This window comes from Callithrix jacchus, chromosome 13, assembly GCF_049354715.1.
Source record: "Callithrix jacchus isolate 240 chromosome 13, calJac240_pri, whole genome shotgun sequence".
In the NCBI taxonomy this organism is placed as follows: Eukaryota; Metazoa; Chordata; class Mammalia; order Primates; family Cebidae; genus Callithrix; species Callithrix jacchus.
The window spans coordinates 15,745,289-15,771,939 of record NC_133514.1 but is presented as its reverse complement, the minus strand read 5'-3'; the positions used below and the strand labels follow the sequence as shown (position 1 = coordinate 15,771,939).

General features: G+C 40.6%; 1 long non-coding RNA gene across 2 annotated transcripts in view; it reads left to right on the top strand.

Moving 5' to 3' along the window:
• LOC108587996 (uncharacterized) overlaps window positions 1–26,651 on the top strand; it is a 199,971-nt gene that overhangs the window by 129,280 nt on the left and 44,040 nt on the right. For both annotated transcript variants that reach the window (XR_008475887.2, XR_001906798.4), the window contains exon 2: window positions 9,170–9,291. This is a non-coding gene — a long non-coding RNA (uncharacterized LOC108587996). The remainder of the gene's footprint in view (window positions 1–9,169; window positions 9,292–26,651) is intronic.

Sequence of the window (26,651 nt, the reverse complement as noted above, 5' to 3'; positions counted from 1 at the left end):
CAGTTCTCATTGTTTTGTCAGCTCTCCAATACCTTGAAATGAATTCTTTTATTTTGCTTTTCTTATTTAGCTTTTCTAGTTGTTTTGGGCTAGAGAGTGGTCTGCTGCAAACCACTTCAACATAACCAGAAGCAAAAATCCATATTGTTTTAAAAATGAGTTCTGGGGAGCCCTTGGTAAGGAACAAAAGAGAAGCTACTGGAAGATTCTTCCTCTGTGATTCTCTGGGTGGTGATTTACCTCAATGTATCCAGGACCCAGAATAGCTGGTTGTAACTGTAACTCTTCATTAACCTGCTGAATAACATAGACTAGCCATCAAACTTCCCCACTTAAGAAATGAGAACATTATCGATTCTTCTTACTTGACTGAATTGTCATGAGCAAAGATTATTCATGTATGTGTTTTGGAAAGGTAAAGATGGTCAACATGATGAATGCAGTCAGGTAGTTCTATGTGATCAGATATGTGTTTGTGTCTTTATAAAGTTTGTTGGATGATTGTCTTTCCCCCAACTAGACTGTAAACATTTTAAGGGTGGGGACTTTGTCCTCTACTTCCATTGTATTTCCTACAGTTTCACATTGCATGTCATTCACATAACGGGCATCACTTAAATGCCATAAGGAAAAAAACCTCTCCTTTTTCTGTATCTGTCCATAAGTTCGGGCTATCAGCTATATGATCTAAATGTGTCACCCCCATGTTAACATGCTGAAAGCTTAACCTACGTGGTGATGGTATTAGGGGTGGAGCCTTTGGAAGGTGATTAATGAATGAAGACAGAGACATCATAATTCAGATTTGTGCCATGCTAAGAGACCCCAGAGAGCCAGTCAGCCCTTTCCACCATGGAAGATACAACAGAAGAGCTCCATCTATGAACCAGAACTCAGGCCCTCACCAGATTTCCCAGCCTGAAGAACTGTAAGAAATAAACTTCTGTTGTTTATAAGCTACCCAGTTTATGGTACTGCATTAGAGCAACCCGCCCGGACTAAGACAGGCTTTATTCTTATCTTCAGTCTGTGTTGGTAAATCCCAGCCTAGGGATTTGCAGTTAGAGGGATAATTTTCGATCGTCAGCTCTTCCTCTTTTATATATTTTTTTGCTTTTATTATTTTTAATTGACCCATAATAATTGTACATATTTATGCGGTACATTTGATACATGTATGCAGTGTGTAGTGATCAGATCAGAGTAATTAGCACATCCATCATCTCAAACATTTATCACTTCTTTGGGAATATTTAAAATGTTTTAGCTGTTTGAAAATACACAATAAGTTGTTGATTATACTCACCCTACAGTGCTGCAGAACACTGGAACCTTTACCTCCTATGCAGCTGTAGTTGTGCATTGATTAACCATCCTCTCGCTATTCTCCATGTGATACGTCCTGCTGCTATGAGATCAGCTATTTTAGCTTCCACATTAGAGTAAGAACGTGCAGTATTTATTTTTCTGTGCCTGGCTTGTTTCACTGAACATATAATGTCCTCCAAGCTCATCCATGTTGCTGTGAATAACAAAATTTCATTCTTTTTTATGGCGGAATAGTATTCCATTGTGTATATATACCACATTTTCTTTTTCCATTTTTTTCTTAATGGGCACTTAGTGTGGTTCTATGTCTTGGCTGTTGCCTATAGCTGCAGTAAACACATACTCTCTTCAACACACTGATATCCCTTTCTTTGGGTTGGCTAGGTCATAAGGTAATTCTATTTTTAGATTTTTAAGAGCCCACCATACTGTTTTACACCATGGCTGTGCTAATTTGCATTCCTGTCAATAGTGTGTAAGAGTTTCCCTTTCTCCATATCCTTGCTATCCTTTTTTGTGTGTCTTTTTGATAATAGCGTTTTTAACAAATGACATGATATCTTGTGGTTTTGATTTGCATTTCCCTGATGATTAATGATGTTGAGCATTTGTTCATATACTGGTTGGCCAGTTGTATTTTTTTTTTTCTGAGAGATGTCTATTTAGTTCATTTGCCCATTTAAAAATCAGACTTTTTTTTTTCTGTTAAGTTCGTTGTATATTCTGAATACTAATTCCTTGTTGGACGTATAGTTTGCAGATACTTTCTCCCATTTTAGGTTGTCTCTTCACTCTGTTGATTGCCTCGTTTGCCCTGCAGGAGCCTCTTAGTTTGATACAAACCCTCACCATTTGTCATTTTCGCTTTTGTTTGGGTACTTTTGCAGGTTTATCCATAGAATCTTTGCCTATGCCTATGTCCCGAAGCATTTCCCCTATAATATCTTCTAATAGTTTCATAGTTCAGGATCTTATATTTAAGTCTAATTCATTTTACATTTTTTTTATATACTAGTTTCATTCTTGTGTATGGATATTGTATTAGTCCATTCTCATGCTACTAATAAAGACATACCCAAGACTGGGTAATTTATACAGGAAATTACCTGTATAAATTGACTCACAGTTCAGCATGACCTGTGAGACCTCAGGAAGCTTACAATCGTGCTGAAAGGGAAAGCAAACACATCCTTCTTCACATGCTAGTAGCAAGGTGAAGGGTAGAGCAAAGGGGGAATGCCCCTTATAAAACCATCAGATCTCATGAGAACTTACTGTCACAGGAACAGCACAGAAGTAACCGCCCCCATGATTCAATTACCTACAACCAAGTCCCTTCCATGACCTGTGGGGATGATGGGAACTACAGTTCAAGATGAGATGTAGGTGGGGACACAGCCAAACCATATCAGATATCCCATTTCCCCATCACCATTCACTGAATACACTCTCTTTTCCCCAATAAATAGTCTTAAGATCTTTGTCAAAAATTAGTTGGCCATAACTGTGTGAATTTATTCTGAGTTCTCTATTCTGGTCTATTTGGTCTGTGTGTCTGCTTTTATGCCAGTACAATGCTGTTTGAGTTACCATAATTTTGTAGTGTATTTTAAGACAGTGTGGTGCCTCCAGTTTTGTTCTTTTTGCTCAGGATTGCTTTAGCTATTTGAGGTCTTTCATGGTTCAATATGTGTTTTAGGATTGTTTTTCTATTTCTGTGAAGAATGTCATTGATATTTTGATGGAGATAGCATTGAATATGCAGATTGCTTTTGGTAGTATGGTTATTTTCACAGTATCATTATATCAGTTCATGAACATGGAAGGTCTTTTCATTTCTTTTTGTTGTTTTTATCAGTGTTTTATAGTTTTCTTTGGCAAGATATTTAACCTCCTTGGTTACATTTATTCCTATGTATTTTGTTTTTGTTGCTATTATAAATGTAATTGCTTTTTTTTCAACTAGTATGTTGATAGCCCATAAAAATGCTACAGGTTTTTGTGTGTTGATTTTGTATCCTGCAGCTTTACTGATTTTTAAAAATCAGTTCTAGAAGTTTTTTGATGACACTCTTAGGGTTTTCTGTGTGTAAGATCATGTCATCTGCAAATAGGGACAATTTGACTTCCTCTGTTCCAGTTTGGATGCCTTTTATTTTTTTCTTTTGCCTAATTACCATGGCTAAGACTTCCAAAGGTCCACTTTTGACATTTGTATTATAATTATTTTGTGCTCTCTAGTCTCATTGTTTTTATTTTGTTCAATATTTATGCATACTTAAAATAAAAAGACTTATGTCTTTCTTCAATACTGGACAGTTCTCAGCTGTTTTCTTTAACGTTGCCTTTCTATTTTTACCTTTATTCTCTTTTTTCAGAACTCCCACTTAATGGACATTAGAAATTCTCAATATATTACTCAACATTTAACAGTGCTTCCTTTTTAAAAAATATCTCTATTTCTCTATGTACAGTAAAAAGAAAACATTTTTGTATTTTCTTCAAATTCCCTAATTATCTCTTTAATTATGCCCAGTCAGTTTATTATCCTATTATTCTGTTGATTTTATTAGATCAACTATATTTTTCAACTTAATAGTTGTAATTTTTAAAAAATCACTTGTTCTTTTTACATGTCTGTTTTAGTTCATAATTTTATTGTTATTTGTAGATATTTCTTCATTTATCTCTTTATAGACTCTAAAAATACTTATTTTGAGACCTATTTTAAATTGTTTTCTTATTTTTATCTGTAGTGAACTCATTTTGATTGTTAATTTTGTTGGCTTTTTTCATGTGTTTTGCTTTCTTTCGAACTTATATTTTTAGGCTCATTTTAAAAGGGTGGGTATTTTTGTCTTTCACTCTTTCCTTGCTTTAATTTACTCTTCATTTAATGGTTTTGAAAGGACTCTCTAGAGGCCCCACAGAACCATGCCTTTTATTGGTGGTCTAGGACTCATGCTCTGCGGTGAGACCGGGCATGGTATGGTTTTGGCTGGCTGGTGGTTTGATTCTTTTCCTGATCTTAATGCTCTGTCTGCTTTCTTTTCCTTTCTTAGCCCAGGAAGCATTTGGCAATAACTTTTAGGAGGCCCAGAAGTCAACCCAAAAATACATTTTATTCTGTAGTTTCTTAATTGTTAATATCAAGTGTGAAACATTATTTCTTGCCTCCTCCCACTTTACGTGAGTAATTTGGCATGTAAATTCTCCCTTCTCTCCTCCTTCTTGGTTTTGCTAATATGATTTGGGATTTTAAATCAGAATTATTGCTCTAAATGTATTATTTTAAATCGCCAGCTTCCCTCTTAAACTGGGAATGCTTCAATGTAATGTAATAGGAACACCCATGATTCTCTAAACTTCCATAAATGAGGCACTAGTGATCATAAAGAAGATGAAGAAATTTTGGGGGACTGCCAATTTCCTTTCACCTGGGTGATAATTGTAAAAAATGAAACATAAAAGTGGCCTAACTAAAATAGGCAATCTTCATAGGCCTTTCTAATAGTTATTTCTTTCTTTCAGTGCTGCTTTTAGCTTATGTCCTGTTTATAAATAGCTCACACAATAGGCGTTGGAAAAATGAGAGTGTGGAGGTACTTAAATGGCAAGTATTTGTAGGCACTGGGTTACAGCAGAAACTAAAACCTAGATGATCTACACTATCATGGAATTTACGGTCCGGCTAAACTGTGAGCCATTTGTGCTTCCTCTTCAAGTTCACCTTCAACACATTTTATTCTGTCTTCCATCTCCATGACTCTGCTAAAGCTGCCCTGGTCAACGGCACTCATGGCTTCCATGTTGTCAAATCCAATAGACCTCACTGTACTTGTCTTTTTGGCAACATTCATGAGTTGACAGCCCATCTTTCTTAAAACACGTTTCTTAGTTTTGATTAAACAAACTCCTGTTTTCCTCCAATTTTCCTGGCTGCTCCTGACTTTTTGACCAATAAATATTAGAGTTTCCAGGGCTTCTTCCTGTGTCTTCTTTTCTATCAATACTCTCTCCTTATGAAGGCTTAACCAGTCCCATCACTTTCCATAATGCATAATGAGGATTCTCAGTTCATCTTCAGCTCTAAACCCTCTTCCGAACTGCAAACTCATAGGACTATATTTGCCTGCTTATATCACTACCTGGATGTGTAACAAATGTTTCAAACTTAACATGTCTGAAGCAAACCAAGAACTATCACCCATTCAGTGGTTCCTTCTCAATCTCCCAACCTCAGTAAATGATCCTACCAGACAGTTGCTAAGCTAAAGATCTAGAAATTTCTTATCACCCCTTCTTTAACCCCAACATCCAATCCATCAGAGCACCTACAATATACTTGTTGAATCTACCACGTCTCTCCATTCCCATCACCACTATGAAAGTTCAAGCCACCATCACTTCTTGTCTGGACCACGGCAGTTGATTCCCATTGGTCTCTCTGCTTCTACGTGCACCTCGCTTAGTGTCTTCTTTGCGTGGCCAGCAAATCTTTTTAGAATGTGAATCGTGTCATGTTATTCCCCAGCTTAAGACCCTCTGTGATTTCCCAGTGAATTTGGAAAAAGTCTAAATTTTCTTAACCTGGCCTGTTGGACCAAACTTACCTTATTCTCTTCTCCCTTGAGTTCTTTCTCTTTCTAAACATGGCGAGTTTTTCTGTCTTAGATATTTGGTATTTTCTTTACCCTCTGCCTGGGAGATTTCTTGCCTGACTCTCTGCAAAGTTTTGATATAAATATGACATCCTTAAAGATGTTTCCTCCAACCACACTATCTAAAGTAACCCTCTGGGTTATTTAGTTAAATTCATATTTTCTTTTTTCTCTTTATACTAGTACATGGAGTTTTTTTTTTGTTTGTTTCTTTACCGTCTATATCCATTGGAATATAAGTTCCCTAATGGCAGACTTTGTCTTGTTCATCGATATAGTCTCATAACCTAGAACTAGGATGGCAATATAATTTATTTTCCAAATTGGGACGCTTTTGTTTGTGCTAATATACCATGATGAGTAAGATGCAAGGATAATAGGTGTACGCACAGACTACACCAGGCAAATGCGGATTTATAATCAAGCTGCCTAGAGCATTAGCTGACATCTAGTTACCCTAAAGTGAACTGTTAAAAGCAATTACAGAATCACATGCTGCTAAGTGAAGGAAGCCAGTTTGAAAAGGATGACTACTGTATGGTTTTGTTTATATGAGATTGTAGTGAAGACGGAACTATAGCAATGGTAAACCTCAGTGATTGCCAGGGCTTGGGAAAGAGTTGAATCGGTGAAGCATGGAGGATTCTTTAGGACACTGAAACTGACGTGTGTGATGCTGTCATAGTGAATGCATGACATCCTGCCTTTGCTAAAATCCACAGAACTTTACAAGCAATGAAGTTTCTTGTATACAAATTTTTAAAAACTACTTAGGAGGTCAAGGGAGCCCAGGCTGGATTATATCCCAGGCTGGAATGTATCCCAGGCTACAACAAAAGAAGTTAATGTATCATAAATGTATGTGATAACCTCAGTGAAGGAAGTAGCAGGGTTGGGATTGGGGAGGTACTGACCTGAGTAACTTTGGAAATGAGAGGAGATGGGAAGACTAAAGCCGTCGTAACCATACATAAGCACTGTGCTATTTGAAGCTTTCCTTTGGCTCTCTGCAAGGTTTTGACACAAATATGACATCATCAAAGATGCTTCCTCCAGCCACACTATCTAAAGTGTCAGTTATCCTAGGAGCAAGCTGAAGAATGCTCTAGGCAAAGAGTGACATGTGGGAGGACCCACAGGCAGAAAAAAAACATAGCAGATTTCATTGAAGAAACATGAGCAAGTCCAATATGTTACCTCTGTCACTTTTTCTTCAGAAGAAAGGTCTTTTGTTAGGAGCTCCTTAAGGGACTATTATCGTTCCCATTTTACAGCTGAGGAAATCAAGACCATGAGACGTGTTGGTTTTCCCAATGACATACAGCCTATTGGTGATTAAAACAGAAGAGGGAGCCCAGCCTATCCGACTCTAAAACCTATATCCTTTCCTCTCATGTTACTCTCTGTTTGCTTAGGAATTCTATAAACGTAGGCTGTAGTCAAACAGTTTCTCACATCTGAAAATGAACAAAACTGAGTGTGTATGGAGCTAACATGCAGATCAGCGGGGGGGCTGGGAATGCTGACCATGGCAACGGCTAGTTCTCACTAAGTTGCTCTCACAAGCAGCGTTCTCTTACTTGCCAGGATCCAGAGCCCTATGAAACCAAAGGTCAAATTCCAACCTATGAACCCAAGGGAAATTATGTATCATGAAAATATGGCCTGGGAGCTGGAACAAAAAAAAAAAAAGTCCTGTTATGGAAATGAGAACAGTAGAAGGAAAGGCAGGGTTGGAAACAGGCTGTGCTGGGACTGGGGTGGTGGGGAGATGGGCAAGGTGAAAAGGTGAACAGCTCAGTCTCCACGAGGCTGGTGCCCCTGGGAAGAATCAAGAGTTGGCCCAACGCTGCTCATTTAAATGGCTCTGCTGCCACCTCTACCTCCCGCCTCGTTCCTCCTTCTCCATCACCACTATGAGCAAGCTGCTAAAAAAACCAGGAGGAACTGTCCAAACCTGGCACCTGCCTAAAGAGGATCATAGTCATCTTCTACCTGAGAACAGGGCAATATTTTCTGGAGTAGGATAGGAAAAGAGATACCATAGACTGAAAACAAACCCGAGTGCTAGACTTCAGCATTATAGCACTGATAATAAAGAGTCCTTAAAATTCCGTAAAAAATGGCCCAAATACTTTTCTGAACACCCACACCAATGTAAAAAAGCACTCAATGGGAGCTGAATATTTGGCAAACTAGTTATAATGGATCATGAGCTCAACTGGCTTTTAAGCTGAAGGGCTGGGGATAAGTTTACTAAAGAAAAGATAGGGCAAGTATAATACTGTCTGATACTGTCGGTCAAAGGAATTCGAGGCTTGGGAAGGGAAGCTGGTGATCCCTTTTGTTCCTCACCCAGTTCCCAGGTGACTGACTCCTAGGTTCAGCACTGTGGCCCCTTCAGCCCTCCTACTCGGGCTCCAGAACTGGGCCCGATTTGTGTTGAGTCCCACCCACCTAGAGGATGGCCTTTTCAGAGTTTGACCTGTTGTTTGTGTGGTCGTTTGATAGAGGGCCAGCATTTTCTCAAGGGTGAATTAAATTTTAGGGATCCAAGTTTGGGGCACACCCAGTGTCTCCTAATGACTTAGCTAAAGAGACTCAATTTTACCACACAGATGGAGTCAGGCATGTTGTTCTCTTTCCAAGCAAGCTGGAATCAAAGGGAGGTGTGGTACAGGCTCAGAACTTTGAAGCTGGAAGCAATTGACATTTGGATCCTGGAGGAGGAAGGGGAAGTATTTGTGGTTCGATGTTTACATTGGCTCAGATAACAGGGCTCAAACAGTTGCCGTCTTACTTTCTCATCATCACGCCCTCCTGCATCAGCCTCACGGAGCTGGCTAAGTAGGGTCCTAGAGACATTCCTCACTGCTGACCTTTGTCCTGCCCGTTTCTAACACAAGCACCATTAGCTGTCCTGTAGCTCGGGATATGAAATGTCGGGGAGTGGGGTTGGCGTGGGAGTTCACCAGGTCAGCTTGCTGCTCTGTCTCTGAGTCCTATGTAGCATTCTGTTAATTGTTTGAAGTTTTGTGCAAGAAGGTGGCACCACTCTGAAATATTAACATAGAATGGGCTACTTGGGGGGAAATATATGAGCTGTGTAAGTTAAGTGCTATGAATTACTTTTTAAGAAAACATGTCAGAAGATAACACTTTTGTATGAATACTTCCAGGTACTTACTGAGGCAAGCTGGATAGTGCTACCATCTTGATCCGAACACAGAGCACACTTTTGGAGCTCGTCTTTGGAAATGGTCTTGGGAGACTTGCTCCATTCCTTTGCATGCCATCACTGGTGAGTCTTCATTCTTGAAGGATGTATTTGATTTGAAGAAGGGCCAAATTTAATAAGAACCTCAATCTAGAATGATATGTGATTTGGCAGAGAATTATTGTTTTGGGTAGAAATAATTATAAAACCTTTTTTCTCTTCTAACATTTTTCTGACTGACATCACAAAGTCTACGATTTTGAGTTTTGGAAACATTTGGAGAAATAATGAAAGGCATTCCTAAAGAACTTCATGCTGAATGCCATTTGGACAATCTAAACTCAGTCCTGGATTTGGAGTATCAGTATCATCTATTCAGGGACTATTAAAAACATGGTATTTCAAGCCAATAAAATAGTAATACTAACATTAGTGCAATACTTTTGACTTTTCAGAGGGCCCTTGGAGCTCATGTTTAGTGGTTACCCCAAGTTCCAATGAAGCAATATTTGATCACAAAGATGTTTAACCCCTTTGGATATAAAGAAAGCCGCTTAAACTGATGTTTAATCCTCTGACTGGATGAGAACTTAATTTTTTAAATATATGCTATTATATTTTATGGTAAAGTGGTTAGAAACCTGGGCTGGGGAGCCAGCCTACCTAGGTTCAAATCTTGCCTCCTTCTATCTGGGTTCAAATCTTGCCTCCATCAATTATATAGTTCAAACTAACCTTTTAGAACCTCAGTCTTCTTGTTTCTGAGATGGAAATAACAGTGGTACCTACCTCAAAGGATTTTTTGAATAGCAAATGAATTTAAGATATATACATTGCGCATAGTAAGCACTAAAAAAAAGTTCATTGTGATTACCCATTCACACTATAAAATAGGCAGGGCGGATATTCTCAATCTCAATTCTGTTTTATTGGCACAACGGTCTTGATTGAGATGTGAAAATGCCCAATAAATAAAGGGTCAGAGTCTCAAACTTTTTAAGACTCCTTGTGCCCAAGCTGGATTATAGCAATATGTTTCTCTTTTCAGTTACTCTAATGAACAATACACTCTCAGTTTGAGAAAGCTGTGACTAAATAGGAATTTGTAAACCCTACTGTCATTTGTTACTTTTTTCTTATCAATTTCTGAAAAAGTAAAAGATTTAATACACACGGATGCTTAAAAAATGGAAAGAATAATGCAGATTGATATGACATATATATTCTACTGTATGTTCATTCAAAATTGAATCAAATGATTGCAAATTCCTTTCCCAGAGAATCTTTTAGAAAACTTTGTAGGATTTTTTTTGGCTATGCAGAGAAGTGGAAATGTCTTCCTCAATTCGTGATATTAAATTTGGGGTTTAGATGGTAAAATTTAAGGTTTTGGTCATAAATTACTTCATTTTTCAGCCAAAATGCTATGGTACATGAATGCCTTGTGATTGAGGACAAATCATTTAGTTCAACTGGATATTCTGGCCTGTTTATTCAGTCACTGTAAGTCTAAATTTCCCCATTAATAAAAAGTCATTAAAATACTTAATATGAGGCTGGGAAAGAATATATGTGAGTGTTATAAACAAATACCTGGCAGTCATTTGCGTAGATGTCTGTGTTGGGGAGTGAATTGTTTTGAGAAGTGAGATCATATATTGAAAATATTTTGTACCATGCCTGCCACATTTAAGCTCTCAGTAAAGAAGAGCTACCAATATTATTATTACGACTGCTATGATGACTACTGCTATTCTTCAAGGTCTCTTTCAAATGAGCTCATGCTCTCCCCAATTCCAATAAGTAATTTGCTCCTTTATCATGAGTGCTATATTTTGTAAAATAAAAGACGCCTGTGCATTCCTTTTCAGCTCTTGGAACATGCACATATAAGAGGGCCCCTTCTGCTGCTCCAAGAGTTAGGGTTTGTGTGTAGTCATGAATATAATGAAGAAATTTGGCTTGGGCTGGAAGAGAGGAGAGGATATGGAGGGGTTATGACTCCTGAGTAACCCTGGTTTTTGGGACATGGCAGGGAGAGAGAAACTGAGAGAGGGGAAAATACTGCTTACTGTGCAGAGTGCTTAAGACTGAGGAGCCATGGTCCTGGGGTAAGAGTAGTCAGCCTTATGCCTCTGCACAGGGTATAGAGAAGTCCCATGCAGAGAGAATGAGGGGTGCAACCCATATGTCCAGCTTCCAACCCACTCAGCTCAAGGCATCAGGGTCTGAACAAAGAGGGTCTTTGATGAACCCATCCAGACGGACTGAGCCAAGTCCTCCTGGGGATGCATCATCACCATCTCCCTCCAATGCCTTCTGTCCACCTTCCTAGAACCCCCAAGTCACCCCCACAATGAGTCTCATAGCACACTATGCATCTTAGGGTAATGATGCACTACATAAATTCAACAGCCCAAGGGGACACAGAAAAATGATTCTATTTTTTCCCTGCGTTATGCTCTCAGATACCCTGTATTGAATGTCCCAGAAATGCCTCTGGTGCATTTCCTCTGAAGCTGGGGATGGGAGGAGGATGGAGGAAGCAGAAATGCCTGCTCTCAGCCATGTGTAGTGGTATCTCTTATCTCCCCCTGCTTCAGTCTCTGTCTGTCTCCTGTGATGGGCTTCTGCTGAAAACTGTGTTCTCTATGTTGGTGAACAGCAAAATTTTTTGGGGGTGAGGGATGTTCTTCACCTGGAGATACAGGTACCATTGGGTGCTCTTCCTCACTCTCCAAGGCCCTCTGAAAACTAGGAACAAGAGGAATTTGCTCCATGTTCTTCTTGGGCATACAACACCACATTGCCTTAATGCGCTGATGGCTCGCAAGAACTTTCTGCCTTAAAAATCATAAGATCTTTAATCTATCTGGAGTTAATTTTAGGGTAAGGTGTCAGGAAGGGGTCCAGTTTCTGCTTTCTGCACATGGCTAGCCAGTTTTCCCAACACCATTTATTAAACAGGGAATCCTTTCCCCATTGCTTGTTTTTGTCAGGTTTGTCAAAGATCGGATGGTTGTAGATATGTTGTGTTGCCTCTGAGGCCTCTGTTCTGTTCCATTGGTCTATATCTCTGTTTTGGTACCAGTACCTTGCTGTTTTGATTACTGTAGCCTTGTAGTACAGTTTGAAGTCCGGTAGTGTGATGCCTCTCACTGTGTTCTTTTTGCTTAGAATTGACTTGGCTATGCGGGCTCTCTTTTGGTTCCATATGAAGTTTAAGGTGGTTTTTTCCAGTCCTGTGAAGAAGGTCATTGGTAGCTTGATGGAAATAGCATTGAATCTGTAAATTACTTTGGGCAGTATGGCCATTTTCACGATATTGATTCTTCCTAACCATGAACATGGAATGTGGGTCTGTTGGGGGGAATAGGGGAGGGACAGCAGGGGGTGGGGAGTAGGGGAGAGATAGCATGGGAGAAATGCCAGATATAGGTGAAGGGGAGGAAGGCAGCAAATCACACTGCCACATGTGTACCTATGCAACTATCTTGCATGTTCTTCACATGTAACCCAAAACCTAAAATGCAATGAAAAAATCACACATAAAAAAATCTCAAGATAAGAAGCAGACAGCCCTCCATACTTTTTCATATGTGCTCAACTTTAGGGAGTCCAGATACAGCTCTCTTGAGTAAGAAAAGTCCATGGTCCATTGATCTGACGTCTCCAGAGAAAACTCATAGGTCCCTGAGCACAGCATTCACCCAGATGGGATGCGAGAAGCTGGATTTCCTTGCCATTTTACATCCCCACAAGCGGTGTGCAAGTGTTCCAATTTATCCAACAATACTTGTTTTCTGAGTTTTATTGTTTTTTGTTTTTTATCTTTAAAAAGCAGGGCCATCCTGATGAGTGTGAAGTGGTATCTCACTGTGCTTTTGATATTGTTCTCTTTATTATTGAGTTCATGAGTTGTGTGTGTGTATTGGGGATATAAACCCTTTATCAGACAAAGATTTGCAATTATTTTTTTCATTCAATTTCTCTCAATCACTGTTGATTGTATCTTTTGATGCACAGAATTTTTTTAATTAGTCCAATTTATCTATTTTTTCTTTTGTTTTCTTCACTTTTAGTATCATATCCAAGAGATCATTGCCAAATCCAATGTTATAAAGCTATTCCTCTTGTTTTATTCTAAAAGTTTTATAGTTTGAGCTCTTACACTTAGGTATTTGACATGTTTGAATTCATTTTTATATATGGTATAAGGCAAAGTTTCCAACTTCATTCTTTTGCATGTGGATATCCAGTTTTCCCAACACCATTTGTTGAAAATGTTCTTTCCCTGTGGTCTGGGCAACCTTGTTTCAACCTTGTTGAAAATTGTTTGACCAGATATGGGAGGGTTTATTTCTGAGCTGTCTGTTTTATTCCATTTTTCTATATATTGGTCTTTATGCCAGCACCAAACTGTTTTGATTACTATGGCTTTATAATAAAATCCAAAATCAGGAAATACGAGATTTCCAACTTTGTTCTTTTTCAAGATTGTTTATCTATTCAGGATCTCTTGAGATTCAATATGAACTTCAGAATGAATCTTTCTGCAAATAATGATTTTGGAATTTTGATAGAGATTGCAGTGAATCTATAACTGTCTTTGCATAGTATTGATGTCTTAATAATAGTAAGTATTTCAGTTCATGAACACACAGTATCTTTCCATTTATTTGTGCCTTTAATTTTTTCACAAATGTTTTATAGTTCCTACTTACCAAGTCTTTCTCTTTCTTGGTTCAATTTATTCTTAAGTGTTTTATTATTTTTGATGCTATTGTAAATTGAATTGTTTCCTTGATTTCTTTTCTGGATTGTTCACTGTTAGTGTATAGAAACACAGCTGATTTTTGTGGGTTAATTTAATCCTACAACTTCACTAAATTTGTTTACTAATAGGTTTTGTTGTTGTTGTTGTTTTAGTATGGAATCCTTAGTGTTTCTACATACAAGATCATTTTGCCTGAGAATAGAAATAATTTTACTTATTTCATTCCAGTTTTGATTCCTTTAATTTAATCTTTTTGACTAATTGCTCGGACTGGGGCTTCTAGTACTACGTTGAATAAAAGTGGCAAAAGTGAACATACTTGCCTTGTATCCATTCTTAGAAGGAAAACTTACAGCTTTTCACCATTGACTTTAATGTCATCTGTGGACTTTTTATATACAACCTTGTTATGTTGAAGTAGTTTTTCTGTATTTCTAGTTGTTGAGTGTTTTTATCATAAAAGGGTGTTGAATTTTATCAAATGCTTTGTCTGCATCAGTTGAGATAATGATGTCTTTTTTCCTTCCTTTTGTTAATGTGGTATATTACATGGGTCGATTTTTGTATGTTGAACCATCCTTGCATTCTAGGAATAAATTTCACTTATTGTGTATAATACTTTTAATGCAGTGTTCACTCATTTTGTTGAGAATTTTTGCACCTATATTTATAAGGAATATTGTTCTGTTGTCTTCTCTTTTTGTACTGTTTTTGTCTGGGCTTGGTGTCAGTGTATTGGGCTCCAGAATGAGTTTGAGTGTTTCCTCCTCTTTGGAAGAGTTTAAGGAGGGTTGGTGTTAATTCTTCTCTGAATAATTAGTAGAATTCACCAATGACGCCATTTAGTTCTGGGATTTTCTTTTTTGGGAGGTTTTTGGTTACTTATTTAATCTCTTTCCTGATTACAGATTTATTCAGATTTTTTTTCTCTATGATTCAGTCTTTCTGGGTTGGATGTTTCTAGGAATTTGTTCAGTTAAGCTATGTTATTCATTTTGTTGGTATACAACACTTTATAGTGCTCTCTGGTGATCTATATTTCTGTAAAATTGGTTATAATGCCAGTATTCACCATATTTTTATATTCAAGCTGTCCAGTCCTTGTCCATGTTGACATTTTCAGAAATACTTTTTCCTTCCCAAAGTGAGGGCATCAGAAACTCTATTGAACTGAATATAAAAGAGAAAACCACTGGACCCTTTTCATGATGTGGACAACCCAACCTGGGCAGGTTCACTGAGAAGGTTGGACCTGGAGAAGGAGGCAGCAGAGGCAAGGCCTGCAGCTTGGAACTTTGGCCACCAGGGCAGGGCTCTGAGGGCTGACCCTGAATGCTGAGTGATGACACTTGGTGAGGTGTAATAGTGTCTTTAGGCATGGCATAGGCCACAGAGGCACAGTGGTCCCATTCATTAAGGTAGCCCAGAGCCTGCAGTGTGAACTTAAACTAGGCCAGGGGAGTCTGAGGGTCCAACGTGCATCTTCAGAGCCCAGTTCTGGGAGATGCAGAGCTCAGTAGAGGTGCAGTGGATTAGTCTACATGGGGATTTGTCTTACAGGTCTGAAGCCTGGCCCTCACAGTGCTTTTTGAGAAGCAGATTCTAGCCACGGGGTCCTCACTGAGCTTCTTCAGGACAGAATGGAGTTATTCCCATTTCCCGCCCTATCACAGTTGAGATCAGGAAGAGGCTATGGAGAACCATGCGTAATATATATGTGGAAGGGAGATGGCCGACTCTTGTCTCATGTAGACTTCCTCCTCTGGTTTTGACCCTACTCTCACAGAAGCAAATCCACAGTTGGAAGGGATGTGCCTTTTTCCCTACTGTGGACAGTCTGTTTCTTCACATAAGAGATGTCCTTCTACTTGCCTAGCATGATTTCAGATCCCTGTTTCCAGTACTTTAATTCCCACCTACCCCTCACCCCACCAACAATTTCTCTTTTCCTCCATTAGCCACCTTTTGCTCATCACCCACAATTCACGCAGGGCTTGGCACTTAGCAGGTGTTTGATTGATAGGTGCTGAATGCTGGATTCTATCTATTAGTGTGGCCCTTCAGAATGCCTTAGTTCAGAGAAGAAATGTGTTTCCTGCTGCAGTTTTAGGGGAGACCAAAGGGAACTGTGTGTGTCAATAAGTTTTTTTCTCTATTTCATTCTTCTCATTTTTATTCAACTACCCAGAGACCAGTATTCTCATTTGAGGCCTTTTGAGAAGGAAGCAAACACAGCAGATGACAGGCAATGCCAGCTAGCAGTTTTTTTTTTCCTTCAAAGCAGGTTAGCAGGTTCAAATAAAACACATTGGAGAGGAATTACATAAAACCAAAACGGAAACTGTGAAGTGCAAGCTGATATTTTTAGAAGTTTGTATAATGACAGGTCAGATTCCTGAGGATTAGCCAAAGTGGCAAATCTAACACCACTTATTTTAAAAGGGGGCAAAAGATATAGCAAGCAATTACAGTTTAGCAGCAATTGTGGGGGGAAATCAACTCTTCCTGAACTTATTGAGAGAACAGCTTGAAAAGTGTAATTTGAATATAGATAGCCAAACAGAAGATTTCTACAAAGAGGGATTGGGAAACTGATGGAGAGGGGAGAGGAAGAGAGGGGTGTTACCAGAGGTTCATTATTTTCATTTTTAAAAGCCCCGAACAGTTTGCAAAAATGATTGCCAGAGGGGACCAGGAAAATTAGTGGTGGTTTGATTCAGGATCAATTTTCAAATCTGCCCAGTTTATAATTGTGCAACTTTCGCTGTCATCACTCATGTGACTCAGGCTCCAGATGTTCAGTGTTGAAATGTCCCCAGGGCTTGCCACCTCCCTGGTATGTCCCTGAGCCTCCCTTTTTTCCCTCACCAAACACTTTTCCCTTGGACTTACTAATCTATATCCAAAATACCTGCATGGGGGCTTCAAAATAAAAGGGAGGAAAAAAGAAACACTTAAACCCAGAGTTCAAGCTAAATGTACATTACTTTTGGAAGAAGCAGTGATGATTAAATCTGCATTCACAAATGAGGGGCCAAGATCTTATTTTTTTGCAAGGGCAGATTTTTTTGAGAATTTTGGGCTTTTGGGGGAATGAGAAAGATACGGGCATGAAAGAGAGGGCAGAAGCAGATAAGGCAAATTTGGATAACCTGATAGTTTTCATAAGGACTGAGTTGTCTGGGTTGTATTTTTTCATTTCTAACTTTTAGAATAATGGGAGAACTTCAGAATTGGAAAGAATTTTTAAGATTATTTTCTTAAACTGCATTCAGTCAACTCTTAGGGTCTATAAACATAATTTACAAGTTCTTTGTGAATTTTAAATTCTGTATTCTCATTTTGTTGATGATATAATTCTGTTGTAATATGTGGGACCTCTGAATGAGGACTTGGAGCCATGTGATTCTGGGGCTGTGTTTATGCTGGTTAAGGGAATCACCCAAAGAGAACTTGCACGTTGGCTTGTCTGACTGTGAGTAGGTTGACAGGTCCTAATGTCAGCATGAAGACTTCCGACCTGGTCCTCTTTGCACTCACACTAAATTCTTTGTCAGTAATAAACACTAGACTTACTTTCCATTGATAATTTTCTATTACTAGACACTTCCATAGTGTCTAGAAACCTTCGTTAGAAACCTTTGTTTCTAAAGGTTTTAAATTAATGAACTCTTCGATGTCACGAAAATCACATCCTCTAACAGATGACTGAAAGAATCAGGTTTAATAGACGAATTACACATTTTGTAAAGTTAAGATTAAATACTATCAGGTGTGCTACATAAATGAAAGTTTCCAGTAATTTTAAAAGACAAGTGATAGAGAAGTTAGTGATTGCATAACAAACAGATGTGTAGCCACAGCAAACCCCAGAGTAATTGAGATGTAGCCCTCGATGCTCTATTCATGTTGGGAACAGGACCTTAGTTTCTGCCAAACAATGTTATTTGTTATTTTAAATTAATGCATTTTATTACCTTTTAGGTTTGGTTTCTATTCACTTAGTGAATATGACTTTATAGCTGTTCGATACTTACAAGAAGTTATACCCGGTTTTACATTTACACAAAACATAAAAATGTGTTAAGTCAACATTACGGATCTGCCAAAAATTTTTTCTCATTAAAAGTCTGTCTATAAATTACCCTGGAGCAACACTAATCTAGTCCATTGCTCTGATTTAAAGAAATGATCTTCTTCTGTTTTATGATTATGTCTCAGTGTTGGAACCTCCATTGTCTTTCCAAAGAAAACCATCTTGTTTATGTAAATGTAGTTTATTCTATATTCTGCTTAGCGTAATTACACTTTCTCTGTTCCTGCGTTTGCTGTTTTCCCCCCTCCCCCAGTGTGCCCCACATCTATTATAGCAAACTTCTGCTTGTGTTCCAAGATCAGCTTGTCAAAAAGACTGCCACTTTTGTGAAGCACTTCTTCTTTTCCTGGCATGGTGAGTGGCTCTCTTTTGTCTCCTACAGTTTTCAATCTCTGTCTCATGCAGCAGTCTTCAAGGGTATTGAAAGTGTCTACTACCCCAGAATGTCTCCATTTGAGCTTCTCAAAGGCCTGGACTGAGCCTTACTCATCCTCTATTGTAATCCAGGGCTCATTGTGGATACTTAATAAAAGTCTATCAGATAGTTTTAGATTTCTCTATGCCAAAATAATAGATGCTAATAAGACCATTCATCACACCATGCTTTCCCAGACTCAGACTCTAATGTCATTCTTGCAAGACATTCAAGAGACTTTTATTAAGCTGCTAGAATTATTTTTATTGAACTAGAGCATGAGAGGAATAAAACAAAAATAGGGGGGAAATCCTCCTGCTGGACACTATAAAGATCTTTGGAATTTACATGTAGAAGTGGGTAGGAAGCTGTCTCTAGGGTTAGCTTTTGACCTTTCCATTTATGTTTGAGGAAAAAAGGTTGGAAGTTTATTCTTGTTTGAATCTGGCCTTGCAATTGGCTGCACATGGGAGGGCTTCTCTCTGCAGGAAATGATGCCATCACATTGAGGAGTTGTGTTTCTGGATTGGCAAATGGAAAGTGTTCTTAATGAAAACACAGGAATAATCAGTCAGAGCATGGAGGAGAAGCACTAGGTGGAGAAATGAGAAAGAATCCATATTAAATAGATGTGCCTACCAGCATACTGATGAGGGAAGGGATTTGGAGGATATTGTAAGGGAGAAGAAATCTTCGAGTTATTATCCTGATGCTTTTCTGTGGCTTAAAAAGTGAATATTTGAAATGTGTCACAAGTGGGAGGAAAATGCCAGTCACTGGTGTCTAAACTACAGGTGTGGTCGTAATTTTTACAGTCATGATGGAGGCTGATATTCTGGGCTGTCACCCAGCCCAAGCCCTCAATTTACTTTGACTTGTCAGACTATTTGTTCAATTTTTGCTTAGAAAATATTGTATCAATACAATCCTATGTGATGATAACCATAGTGGCTCCCATTTACGTGACCTTGACAGGGTGTTCCAAGTGTCTCCCTTGTTTCTTCCTATAATACTTTGAGGTAGGTACTAATATTTCCCCCATTTTACTCAGGAAATTGAGTTATCAAGCAGTAGAAAATAGGCCCAAGGTCACATAACTAGTAGGGGGTGGGTTCTGTATTCTACGCACACAGCCTAACTCTAGAGCCCAGGCTGTCCCGCCCTGTCCTGTGCTGCCTGCACAGTGGAGAGAACATGGGCTTTGGAACCAGCCGGTCAACATGCACATCCTGACCACTGGCCCTTGACACAGGACATGTTATTTAATGTTCTGAGCCTCTGCTTTGTCATCGACCGAATAGGAATCACCATATTTAACTCATGGGCGTTTTTATGTGGAGTAAGTGAATGAATGCACATAAAGTTCTTGGGAGAGTACACAGCATAGGGAAATCATCTCCCCACACCTAGATTATCCTTGCTTTCGGAATCCTCAAACCAGAGCCTTCAGGTTTTGGGAGTGAGGCATGATGTATGAGACATGAGCCTGGTTTCTGGGCAGGTGTCTCTAAGAATGTGTATCCCATGAGGCTGAGGTCCCAGTGATATCACAAAGGGGTGTGTGAATGCTCAGAGTCAGGGACTAATGTGATTGTTCCCTGACTCTATATTCTCATTGAGGAGGATATGGTTGAGGAAAATGAGGCTTGAAACTGCCTCCTCAAGTCTTCCACGCTTTCTGCAAATACCTCTATAGCTTGCACAAATTTAACTTTCACAGCACAAGTGATGCACTCATGTCCTTTGCTAAGCTCATAGTGTCAAGCGGAGGCTGAAGTCTTGTCTTCTTGGGGAAGGGCATAGAGTAAGTAACCCCACATTGATGGTGGAAGGTGGATGCCTAGAACCCAGTGTTCTCCCAGCCCAAATTATCTATATGGAACAATGAAACAGACACCAACACACTGAGAGATTCTTGGAGTCATTTCTTCTATTCTAGGAATTTCAGGGTCTACAGATGCAGAGTTGCCTTAATCCACATTGAAGCCTAGAGTGAATGAACCATCTGGCACCAAACCACAGCTTAGGCCAGAAAAGAAGTAGACTGCGTAGCCATACCCGACCCAAGTGTCTCCAGGTTACATGGGCAGAGTCTGCCTGTCATTTCATTAACCATGGGCTAATGAGAGACTACATAATACTTGACTGAATTTTTTGGACACCAGTTATGTTGTTACGGTTTTTAAAATGTGTGCTGGATGTCTATTTGGGGACACACATGAAGCACTAGGGATTCAGAGACAAAATAATAAATAGAGTCCCCGCCTTCGAGGAGCTCATGACTGAGCAGAGAGATAGTCAAATAAGCAAGTACAACATGGTGTGACCCAAGCTGCCAAGGTGGGAAGCAAGGAGTGCTCTGGGGCTTCGAGGGAGACACGAGAGGGGACTTTGAACCACCTCCCAGAGGAGGACCAGAAGGGTGGAAGGGCATTGCGGGAGGAGGGAGAAGCTCGTGCACTGGCCTGGAGGCTTATGGTTTGCTCCAGGAAGTGGAGAGAAGGAGCATGAGACCGAGATATGAGCTCAGACAAGGAGAGGCTGAGTTACGAGGGCCCGGAATGCAACAAGAAGCAGCCGGAGCTTCGTGCAGTACACACATAATTCTTAACCTTTTCTGGAATATAGAGTAGAGTGGAGTTTGTGGTCCTTTTCTCTGGGAAAAGAAATGTGCAGTGATGTACACATTTTACACTCAACTTCAGGAAGGGCTGGAGACCCTCTGGTACTCAGTATGTGTGGTTCCTAAATTAAAATGCCCACTAGCAGTAGGAGAGATCAGTGAAGATTTTAAGCTGAGTAGGGCCGTGTCTGTCAGATCACGGGACCTAGGACCGCTGAAATGGGAACAGGGATGATGGATTGGAAAAAGGGCAGCCTGTAGGCAAGGCCACAGTTAGAAGCCTGTTGTAATGGTTTACAAAAAACCATGGTTTTGTTCAAACTCCTCCATCTCCAAAGCTATCATTAGGTGATAGATAACATGCAAAACTCACTTGCTGAACTTAGAGCATTTTCTGCCCCACCCCTATTCTTTCTGGGAAAGGTGCCCTTGTCGTTAACTTCAGTGAGAAGGGAAGGCAGGAGGGCAGGAAGAGAAGCTATGATCTCCAGGTGGCATCGTCAGCCCCTTGGGACAGATCATGTGTGCTGATACCTTGGAAATTCATCTCTGAGAATGTTTCTGGAGCACCTTGTCTGCTTCTAACAACCACAGTGGTATCTGGCTTGGAAAAGAGGAAGTATTCTGGTCATAGAGCTTCATAGGGCCCTCCTGGTTCTTCTGCATGTGGAAGACGGGGGCAGGGAGGTTGAGAGGGAAGCATGCATTAGGTTAGCAACCAAGTAGGGATTTAGGGATCTGAACTGAATCCCTGCTCTTCCTGTGAGCCCCTGGGAAAGGGTCTCTGTGCTATTCTTCCTGCATCTATTAAATGGGAATAACAATAAAAATGCTAACCTGCTCTGGAAGGAGCAACGAGGAGGGGATTATAAAGCCCTTTGTAAATACCGTACGAAGGCAATCCAGCAGTGGTGGATGGCAGTGTTCGCTGAAAGAAACAGCAGAATTACAGCCATCCTTGGCTTTCTGGCAGACTTCTGATTTCTCCCATCAGAAGAAGCCCTCCCAGAAGCTCTGAGAAGGAGGGAGCTCTTCATCTTTCTTGTCTTCTGCAGCTATGGATGTGAAATTCAGAGCGAAAAAATGGGGAGAAACAGTGGGAAGGGATTAGAGAGTTGAGCCAGCCCCACCACCTCTGACAGTAGCTTCCCGTGAAAGCCAGGGCTGGCTGCATTGTAGACGTTTTCAAAGTGTTTCAGTTTAATTGAATTTCACTGAAGCCCAGAGAGCCATTGGCACTCACTGTCCACCCATAAAGTGGGCAGGAGCTGCTTAGAATGGCTTAGGTTCCCTGAAGTCACGTTGTGGTTTACTGATAAGCCCCTCCATCCAGTTCCACGCCTGCTGCTTTTTCTTTAGGATCATTCTTAGACCTGAATAATGTGGAAATGATGAGCCCTGTTGGAATGTAAACCAACCTGACATTCCCTCAGACTCCCACAGGCTTGCTCCACAGAGGGATGCCTTGTTGGGCTTGAGTTTTTTTTTCAAGAGACAGGTTTCTCACCATCTCTGTCAGTTGCTCTGGAATGTAAGAGGAGGGTGGTTACAGGTAGCAGATTATTTTTAATTCTGCCTTGTTATTTGGAACTGATTTTCCATATGTTGTTGTTGTTCAATTCCTTGCATGAATTTTCTCAAATATTTGTAACATATGTCGTATCTATATGCAGATTTTAAATTATGGATGCCTTCATCCAACCATTTTCAAAAGGGGGAAAAAATCCAAGTCTAATACTCTCAGGCAGAACTACAATCTCCTGGGCATCAGATACCGTTCAGGTAGACACATCTGGTGAAATGCATCACATCAAATTAGTATCAAGGGTATTGAGACTCTGAGACTACAGACAGACAATCCTCTTCTAATGTACTGCTTTTTAGATTGTTGGGGAAACTTGAATCCCAATTCTCCTGTGAAATGAGTGATACTAACCTGCCTGCTCAAATGCTCAAAGTGAAGATCAAAGCTGCAGTGTCCAAATTGGCTTTGCAAACAAAGCAGCCCGTGCTCCCCGCCTTGGGGATATCGTGCTAATTTTATCAACTCTCTCTGGCTCTTCTGCTATTAAATAGCAATAAATAAATGTTCCCCCCCTCCCCGGGTTTGCCAGTGGCTTATTTGTCTGACAAACAAGCTCATTTCCTTTTAAGTGTAGGGTTTTAGTCCAACTAATAGAATTAATCTATTTTTAATGAAAATGAGACTGGCTTTTACTTAGAAATCTACCTACCCGTCTCCCTCTCTGTGCACCAGGTTCCACCCCCAGCATCTTCTTCGAGCACATACATCCAGCCATGAATATTTCAATACATCTCAGGCATTCAGATCAATATGGGCAACTCTCAAGCCCTATTGATTTTCAGAGGTTTGACTCGCAAGGGTGATAAAATATTTCTTGGCTTATGAAACCTGAGTTAAAGAGGTTTTGCTGGCCCTTTGACTTTTATCAGATACCTTTGTCTCTTTTTCTTTCCTCCTCCCATATTTCTCCTGCTCAGTCTCCCACCCTCCCTCACCTGGTCTCCCCTCTCCAACGCTCTCTCTTCCCATACGCAGCCCCGGGATGGAGATTTATGACTAAGCAGTAAGTCCTGGAGTAGCAGGCACTATTTCCCCACTGGGTCCATTTCAGGTCAGGGGGAGAAGAGGCCGAGGGAAGAGAGCAACCCTGAGCACAATTCAGCCCCCATCCATCTCGCCTGGGGGACTCTGCCAGCTCTCCTCCTGTCTCTCTGATTCATTTATCAGCACAGCCGACTCCTCCTCCTGCACACCTCTGAAGATGTAATCCCAGAAGGCGACCCTAGCAACATACGAGGAATTCCCCACTGAGGCACAGGCGCTGAGCTGCTCCATATGGGTAGGAAATAAGCTAATTATACAGTCAGCCACGTCCAGTGCCAGGATGCATGTTGTTATAAGTTTATCCAGCCTAGTTATTAAAATTTTACTGAAGGTTTGGTGGTTGATCTACTGTGATATGCATTGGATTAGGTGTTTGGAGATCTGGGTTCACATTTCTCTAGCTAGCCCTGGGATGTGGGTCAAGTCAAGTCACTTTTCTTCTTGGGCCTTTATGTCCTCATTTGTGAAATATGTTCATCCATGCATTTATTTAACACATCTTTGTTGAATTTGTCCTATGTGACAGGATTAGGGGATGGGTGGTGAAGAGCATGAATATGCGTGTCTGTGGGTGTGAAGCTTATTGTCTAGCGAGGATCAGCCAAGGATGTCTGAATGTTGCTCCCTCTGCATTCCCACGTGGCATGCCTCTGGATATTGCAGCACAAGCTGCATGTTAGTATGTTACTATAATGTTTTTGGTCTGATCCCTCACTAGATTGCATGTTGCAGGTGAGGATGGATAGTGCCTAGAACTGTGGAAATGCTTATTCACTGGATATTAGCCAAAGAAGTTGGCCCTTTATATTTTGTGTCCCGCCCAGTGGTGAATAGGACTGAGGATGCAGCTGTGTACGTGGAGCCTCAGGGGAAACACATTCAATAGCTGTTGATCCTGCCCTAATGGTTTTTCATCCCAAGTCTTTGGTAAGGAAAAGCACATGAAAGGGCTTACAGTGAGCAAGTTATCAATGTCAGTCAATTGTAGCTGCCCCTTCAATTGAAAGTTAGGAATGGCCAGAATGACCTTATCACCATAAAGGAGGACCATCCTGTGTTGAGTGAAAGTGTGGTAGGATATGTGGGTGAGGAGACAGCTTGTTTCTTCCAGCGGCAGTGTACTGACCCTGCTCTCCCTGGGGATTTGGAGCAGCAGGCCACTGAAGTGAGAGCCACACCCCCATCACATTTCGAGCCCTACGAGGGGGACAGGAGAACTTTTCCTGTTTTGTTATGACACCCATGGAAGAAAGAAAAGACATTTCAAATAGGAGTCTGGAATTAGAGGCCTTAGGGCAGGTGCTGCCAGCTGATTTGCTGCGGAGCTACTTCTGACTTGGGCAGCTCTACCTTGTGAGGCAAGGGCTTTATTTGTATGACAGTGAGGGAGACTCGATGATTCTCCCACTGATGTTGGGTGTGGGTGGGATACCAGTTCTCCACTAGAGCAGAATTCCTTTGACATCTGCTGCCTTTGCGCTCATGAGTTCTGTAATAGGTGAGTATTAGTTGACTATTACAGCATGCCCCAAACAATGTAAAAGACCAACTCTAAAAGGTACTCTACCATAGATTAGACTTCGATGGCTAAAATGCACTTTGACTGTTACTTGGTCAAGCCCTCCTACTTTAGTAGTGAGGAAACTGCTGCCCAGAGTGGCGAAGTGACTTGCTTCAGGTCAGATAATTAGCTGATAACAAAACTGAAGTAGGACAGAGGTCTCCTGACTCCCAGTTTAGTGCTCTGTCCTTTGTTCCAAATACCACACCATCTTTTCCAGGCAACCACGTCAGAATGTAAAAATAGAATCACCATCATATCGTCATAAAGGATTCTGGCCCATTTGGATGCTTTTCTCTGAAAACAGGGAGCTTGTGACATATGTACAAACTGAAAAGTTGAAAGTGATTTGTCACTTATTGGGGCATTATTATTTATTCTTTTTGAGATGGAGTCTCACTCTTGTCCAGGCTGGAGTGCAGCAGCACAATCTCAGCTCATTGCAACCTCTGCCTCCCAGTTTCAACCAATTCTCCTGCCTCAGCCTTTAGAGTAGCTGGGACTACAGGCACCCACCCCCACACCCAGCTAATTTATATATGTATATTTTTTTAAGCAGAAAGAGTTTATTGGAATGAATTGGAAAACAGGAGCACAGACTTTGGGGAGATGAGGGAAGTAGAAAAGAGCCAAAGATGTGCCATGGGAACAGTCTCATAAGAATCCTATCCCCAGGCATAATGCCTGCGACCACTAGCATCTCCATGGTGCACCCCACCCTGGACCTTGCCCTCCGTGTACCACATACAACCTCTAACCTCCCCTAAGATTGAAGCGGGACCAAATTTGCCTTCCTGTTTATATAGGGTTGTAAGAGTTGGGGAAAGGAAAGAGAACCTCTGCCTTCTGCTAAGAATAGTTTTCAGATTTTGGGCAGCCCAAACAATGTATAATATGAAGACTAAGCTACACCTTTCAGTTGAGGTGACTCCAAATGTATTTGTTGAATTATGTGAGTTTTAGAACCTGTGTTTAAAAGCTTCTCTGGATTTTAGTATTTTTTTGTAGAGTTAGGGTTTCATCATGTTGGTCAGTCTGGTCTCGAACTCCTGACCTCAAGTGATCCACCCACTTTGGCTTCCCAAAGTGCTGGGACTATAGGCATGAGCCACTGCACCTGGCCCACTGGGGTATTATTGTTGAAACATTTACCCTCCTCTGCCTCCTAGCACCAGGGAAGGAGTGCTCTTCCCCACACCATCCATGATGTGGGATGGATGTTACATGGGAGCAGATGTTAAAGTAAAGTACCACCCCTGAGCAGCGCTATGCCCCTTCCCTTCATCATGAGAACAGGCTCCAGCTTCCTAGGGCCTAAAATAAAAAGACACAACACAGCCCTG